Source organism: Leptonychotes weddellii, chromosome 2 (genome assembly GCF_054177405.1).
Source record: "Leptonychotes weddellii isolate Sample4059 chromosome 2, ASM5417740v2, whole genome shotgun sequence".
NCBI lineage: Eukaryota > Metazoa > Chordata > Mammalia > Carnivora > Phocidae > Leptonychotes > Leptonychotes weddellii.
This window is the reverse complement of record NC_138370.1, coordinates 91,379,483-91,387,246: the sequence shown is the minus strand read 5'-3', so window position 1 is coordinate 91,387,246 and position 7,764 is coordinate 91,379,483. Positions and strand designations below refer to the sequence as shown.

The window sequence follows — 7,764 nt, the reverse complement described above, 5'->3', positions numbered from 1 at the left end:
CCCTCTCGTGCTCTCTATCTCTCATTCTCTCTGTCTCAAATAAATAAATAAAATCTTAAAAAAAAAAGATAAAACAACTTTAGTAAATAGCACAGTGCCCTGGGATCATGACCTGATGACTGGCCTGAAGGATAGAGCAGTGAAAACTGTGGGCAGAGCACAAGAAGCACACACCAGAGACACTCCCTGAAGTTCCAGGCCCTGGGCACTATATGACCTCTTCATAAAGCCATCACTCTCAGGAGCAGGAAACACACAACAGGCTTTTCTAACACAGAGAAGAAGACAGAGATTTAGACAAAGTGCCAAGATAGAGGAATTCATCACAAATGAAACAAGAAAAGGTCATGGCCAGCGATCTAATCAAAACAGATATAAGTAACATGCCTGATGGAGAATTTAAAGCAACAGTCATAAGGATACTCACTGAGCTTGAGAAAATTGAAGATTTCAGGGAGACCCTTACAATAGAGATAAAAGAGTTAAAAAAGAATCAGTCAGAAATGAAAAATACAATATAAAACAGACTGGATGTATTGACCACAAGAATAGAAGAAGCATAGGAAAGGATAAGTGATATAGATGAAAGAATAGTGGAAAATAATGAAGCTGAACAAAAGAGAGAAAGAAGAATATGGATCATAAGAATAGACTTAGGGAACTTTGTGACTCCATCAAATGTAATAACTTTGGATCATAGGAGTCCCAGAGAAGAAGAGAGAGAAAAGGGGGCAGAAAATTTATTTGAGGGAATAACAGCCAAAAACTTCCCTAATCTGGGGAAGGAAAAAGACATCCAAATCCAAGAGACACAGAGAACTCCCATCAAAATCAACAAAAGCAGACCAACATCATAACATATTGTAATTAAATTTGCAAAATATAGTGATAAAGAAAGAGTCCTAAAAACAGCAAGATAAAAGAAGCCCCTGACTTATAAGGGAAAGCCCATAAAGCTAGCAGAAGATCTCTCCACAGAAACCTGGCAAGCCAGAGGGGAGTGACATGATATATTCAGTGTGATAAATAGGAAAAATCTGCAGCCAAAAATAATTCTGTCCAGCAAGGTTATCATTTGGAATAGAAGGAGACACAGAGTTTCTCAGACAAACAAAAACTAAAGGAGTTCATGACCACAAAACAGCCCTGCAAGAAATATTAAAGAGGACCTTTTGAGTGGGAAAGAGAGACTAAAAGTGACAAAGACTAGAAAGGAATAGAGAAAATCTTCAGAAACACCAACTTTACAGGTAATACAATGGCACTAAATTCATATATGTCAATAATTACTCTGAATGTAAATGAACTAAATGCTCTAATTAAAAGACATAAGGTGTTAGAATGGATGAAAAAAACAAAACAAAACAAGTTTTGCGCAGTGGCAGTATCGTAGCCAATGAAGTTTATCCAAGGCGCGATTATTGCTAATTGAAAAAAGAAAAAAGAAGACTCATGTACATCCTGCCTATAAGAAACTCATTTTAGACCTAAAGACACCTGCAGATTGAAACTGAGGGGATGAAGAACTATTTATCATGCTAATGGACATCAAAAGAAAGCTAGAGTAGCAATACTTATATCAGACAAACTAGATTTTAAACAAAAGACTGTAACAAGAGATGAAGACGGGCAATATATCATAATAAAGAGTACTACCTAACAAGAAGATAAACAATTGTAAGTATTTATGCCCCCAACATGGGGGCAGCCAAATACATACAACAATTAATAACAAACATAAAGGAACTCTTTGATAATAATATAATAATAGAAGGAAATTTTAAATTTTAATAATACAAAAATAGAAGGAAAATTTAACACATCACTGGACAAATCACCTAAGCGGAAAATCAACAAGGAAACAATGACTTTGAATGACACACTGGACCAGATGGACTGAACAGATATAGTCAGAACATTTCATCCTAAAGCAGCAAAATGCACATTCTTTTCAAGTACACATGAGATATTCTCCAGAATAGATCATACACTAGGTCACAAATCAGGCCTCAACAAGTACAAAAAGGTTTAGATCATACCATTCATATTTTCTGACGACAACACTATGAAATTTGAAGTCAACCACAAGAAAATATTTGGAAAGACCACAAATACAGGAAGTTTAAACAACATGCTACTAAAGAAGGAATGGGTCAGCTAGGAAATCAAAGAAGAAATAAGAAAAAATACATGAGAACAAATGAAAATGAAAACACAATGGTTACAAAACCTTTGGGATACAGCAAAAGAGGTCACAATAGGGAAGTATATAGTAATACAGGTCTACCTCAAGAAGCAAGAAAAGTCTCTTGGGGCGCCTGGGTGGCTCAGTCAGTTAAGCAGCTGCCTTCGGCTCAGGTCTTGATCCCAGTGTCCTGGGATCAAGCCCCACATTGGGCTCCCTGCTCAGTGAGGATCCCGCTTCTCCCTCTCTCAACCTCTGCCTGCTGCTTCCCCTGCTCGTGCTCTCTGTCAAATAAATAAAATCTTAAAAAAAAAAAGGAAGCAAGAAAAGTCTCAAATACACAACTTAACCTTACATCTTAATGAGCTAGAAAAAGAACAACAGAGCCTAAAGCCAGCAGAAGGGAAATAATAAATATTAGAACAGAAATAAATGATACGGAAATTGAAAAAATAAAAACAGACCAATGAAACTAGGAGCTGGTTCTTTGAAAAAAAATAACAAAGTTGATAAACCCCTATCCAGACTTAACAAAATGAAAAGAGAATGACCCAAAAAATAAAATCACAAATGAGAAAGGAGAAATAACAATGAACACCACAGAAATACAATTATAAGAGAATATTATGAAAAATTATATGCCAACAAATTGGACTAACGGGAAGAAATGAATAAATTCCTAGAAACATAGAAACTACCAAAACTGAAACAGGAAGAAATAGAAAACTTGAACAGACTGGCAACCAACAAAGAAATTGAATCAGTAATAAAAGATTTCCCAACAAAAATAAGTCCAGGGCCAGATTGCTTCCCAGGGGAATTCTACCAAACATTTAAAGAAGAGTTAATATCTATTTTTCTCAAATCGTGCCAAAAAGTAGAAATGGAAGGAAAACATCCAAAATCATTCTATGAGGCTAGCATTACCTTGATTCCAAAGCCAGACAAACACTCCACTAAAAAAGAGAACTACAGGCCAATATCCATGATGAAAGATGCAAAACTACTCAGCAAAATACTAGCAAGTCAAATCCAATAGTTAAAAGAATCATTCACCAAGATCAAGTAGGATTTATTTCTGAGCTGCAAGGATGGTTCAATATTTACAAATCAATAAACATCATACACAGCATTAATAAAAGAAAGGATAAAAATCATATGATCCTCTCAATAGATGCAGAAAAAGTATTTGACTAAGTACAGCATCTATTCATGATAAAAACCTTCAAAGTAGGGATAGAGGAAAATTACCTCAACATCATAAAGGCCATATATGAAAGACCACCAGCTAATATCATCCTCAATGGGGACAAACTGAGAGCTTTTCCTCTGTGATCAGGAACAAGACAAGGATGTCCACTCTCACCACTGGTATTTAACAAAGTTTGGAAGTCCTAGCCTCAGCAATCAGAAAACAAAAAGAAATAAAAGGCATCCAACCTGGCAAGGGAGAAGTCAAACTTTCACTCTTCACAGATGACATGACACTCTATATAGGAAATCCGAAAGGAAACCACAAAAAATTTGCTAGAACTGGTACACAAATTCAGAGGAGTTTCAGGATACAAAATCAACGTAGAAACCTGTTACATTTCTATACACTAATAATTAAGCAGCAGAAGGATAAATGATGCAATCAATCCCATTTACAATTGCATCAAAAACAGTAAGATTCCTAAGAATAAACCTAATCAAAGAAGTAAAAGATCTGTACTCTGAAAACCATAGAAAACTTAAGAAAGAAATTGAAGAGGACACAAAGAAATGGAAAAGCTTTCCATGCTCACTGATTGGAAGAACAAATATTGTTAAAATGTCTTTCATACCCAAAGCAATCTACACATTTAATGCAATTCTTATCAAATACCACTACCACTTTTCACAGAGCTAGAACAAATAATTCTAAAATTTGTGTGGAACCAGAAAAGACCCTGAATAAACAAAGTAAGGTTGAAAAAGAAAACCAAGGCTGGCGGCATGACAATTCCGGACTTCCAGCTCTATTACAAAGCTGTCATCATCAAGACAGCATGGTACTGGCACAAAAACAGACACATAGATCAATGGAACAGAATAGAGAGCCCAGAAATGGACCCTCAACTCCAGGGTCAACTAATCTTCGACAAAGCAGGAAAGAATGTCCAATGGAAAAAAGGCAGTCTCTTCAACAAATGGTGTTGGGAAAATTGGACAGCCACATGCAGAAGAATGAAACTGGACTACTTTCTTACACCATACACGAAAATAAATTCAAAATGGATGAAAGACCTAAATGTGAGAAGAAACCATCAAAATCCTAGAGGGGAACACAGGTAATAACCTCTTAGATATTGGCTATAGCAAATTTTTACTAGATATGTCTCCTGAGGCAAGGGAAAAAAGTAAAAATAAACTATTGGGACTTCATAAAAAAAAAATCCCTGCGCGGTGAAGGAAACAATCAACAAAGCTAAAAGACAACCTTCAGAATGGGAGAAGATATTTGCAAATTACATATCTGATAAAAGGTTAGTATCCAAAATCTATAAATAATTTATCAAACTAGGGGCACCTGGGTTGCTCAGTCATTAGGCATCTGACTTCGGCTCAGGTCATGATCCCAGGGTCCTGGGATGGAGGCCCACATCGAGCTCCCTGCTCCGCGGGAAGCCTGCTTCTCCCTCTCCCACTCCCCCTGCTTGTGTTCCCTTTCTTGCTGTTTCTCTCTCTCTGTCAAAAAAATTAATAAAATCTTAAAAAAAAAGAATTTGCACCCCAAAAATGAATAATCCAGCTAGAAAATGGATTAACGGGCAGAAGACACGAATAAACATTTTTCCAAAGAAGACATATGGATGGCCAACAGACACATGAAAAGATAATCAATATCACTCATCATCAGGGAAATACAAATCAAAACCACAATGAAATACTACCTCACACCTGTCAAAATGGCTAAAATTAACAACACAGGAAACAATGGACATTGGTGAGGATGCAGAGAAAATGGAACCCTCTTACAGTATTGGTGGGAATGCAAACTGGTGTAGCCATTGTAGAAAAAAGTATGGAGGCTCCTCAGAAAGTTAAAAATAGAATTACCCTGCAACCCAACAATTGTACTACTAGGTATTTACCCAAAGGTTACAAAAATACTGATTCAAAGGGATACATGTACCCTGATGTTTATAGCAGCATTATCAGCAATAGCCTAATTTTAGAAATAGCCCAAATGCCCATGGACTGATTAATGGATAAAGAAGATGTGGTGTATATATACATACAGTGGAATATTACTCAGCCATAAAAATTAATGAAATCTTGCCATTTGCAATGACTTGGATGGAGCTAGAAAGTACTGTGCTAAGTGAAATAAGTCAGTCAGAGAAAGACGAATAGCATATGATTACACTCATTTGTGGAATTTAAAAAACAAAACAAATGAAAATGGCGGGGGGGGAAAGAGGCAAACCAAGAATCAGCCTCCTAAGTAGAGAGAACAAATTGAAGGTTATGGGAGGGGAGCTGGGCAGGGGAATGGGCTAAATGGGTGATGACTATTAAGGAGGGCACTTGTTGTGATGAGCACTGGGTGTTTTATGTAAGTGATGAATCACTAAATTCTACACCTGAAACTAATATTACGTTGTATGTTAACTAACTGGAATTTGAATAAAAATTTGGAGAATAAAAGAAGTAGATCAGGCTTACATGGCTTAGAAACCATGAAAACATGGTGATTCACAAGATGGGTTTGTTCACCTCAACACAAAACAAATAAAATCCAATATGATACAACTTAAAAAAGATTACTTATGTTCTTCAATGCAAGGTTAGTGACTAAATAAAACTTACAAGTTAAAAGTTAAATTAAAAAAATTCAAAAGCAATGTACATTTTAATTAATTTATAACTCAGTTGAGTAACTTTTAATATACTTGGAAACAAGTTCTATCTCTTGATGAAAATAAAAGTGAGTAGGACAGTCTGGACTGACATGGCTTGCCAATTTTTTCAGCATTAATTATATTTTTGAGTAAAGTACTTTTCTTGGTTCTTCCGTTCCTCCATAGACTCCTTCTTCATGATTCAGTTTATTCTATTCTTATAATTTGTATAAGAAGGTAAGCAAGTTCAAGCTGAAGGCAGATACTTAACCAATTGAGCTACCCAGGTGTCCCAAAATATTTTTCCTTTTAAAAATTTTATTTGAATTTATAACTAAAAACATTTTTAAATATGAAATCAGTAATGTAGAATCAATTATTTTTTCTACATGTTGACATATGACATACATTTCTACATATGATTATTCCATTACTAATTAATTATTATAAAATGGACAACCTACACACCAGCAGATATCAGATCAAAAATCTTTTTGTTGTTATTGCTGCTATTCATGTTCCAAACTGGTCAATAATGTATTAGCATTTATTTCAACTTTTAATGTATATGATAAAGTTTAGGAATTACAGAATCTTTAAACCGATGGTTTAGTTATTTTAATTTGGGTATCAGCAAACTTTTCTGTAAATAGCCAAACAAGTCGTTTAGGTTTTGGGGGCCATATGCTCTCATTTCTGCCACTGTAATAAGAAAGGAGCTGGAAATAATACAGAAACTCACTTTAGTGTGGCTGTGTTTTGGTAAAACTTTATTTGTAATTGTCAAGTTTGCCATATAGACTAACATTTGCCAAGCTTATTTTAATTAGTAGTCCATAATAAATGAATAAACAGTAATGATCTTTAATTATGAAATTATCATGGTGCATTGAAGTTATTCTGGATGAAGAAATTACATCCTATTTGTATATATCCCTGCATTTATTCATGCTATGTAGATCTATCAAATACCTATTAGTTCTCAGACACTATATGGTAGAATATGTGTATACAAAAATGATGTACAACAATTAATTTTTCTCATTTTCAAAATTAAACCTCTGTTAATGTTTGCTACAAAGAATTTTCTCTATAAGTAAAAATAATAATAAAAGTTTCAAGGATTTTCTCACTTTACAAAATGTTTCTTGAATCATTGATTTCAATAGAAGAAAGTCAAAATTAAATTAGCACTCAAATCTTTCCTGACACCTCATATCAATGGAATACTTCTGATCACCAATACTAATTTATTACTTGTATATTTTCTGACAGATTATTATTGAATTTTCTCAAAAAACAACCAGACAAGAGAAATCAGTACTTAAAAAAAAAAGATTAAATATGTAGTTTACCCCTGAAATTTCTCATTGGAGTTAGTCCTAAGGTAATAATCATTAATTTGAGAGAGTAGAATGAAACAAAAAGAAACCACTAAATAAACAAGGAAACTTGTGATGTGCACAAATTAGACAAAATACAATACAAATTTCAGATTATTACTGTTATCAATAAAGAAATAACAATGAACGATGGCAGAAATATTAAACAATTAAATGTGAATAAAAATGTACTATTTAAAGCCTGCCAATTTGACATGAGCAAAGAACTTTGTATTTTGTTCATTAGAGAGAGGTGCTATTATTAAACGGTCAGGAGGTTTCCAAATCAAGTCTTCTAACTCAGTGAAAAATATGTGATATTGTGCATATT

General features: G+C 34.4%; 1 pseudogene; it reads left to right on the top strand.

The window, feature by feature from the left end:
• Positions 1–1,367: 1,367 nt before the first annotated feature.
• Positions 1,368–1,437, top strand: LOC115943327 (U4 spliceosomal RNA; annotated as a pseudogene).
• The last annotated feature ends 6,327 nt before the right edge of the window (positions 1,438–7,764 follow it).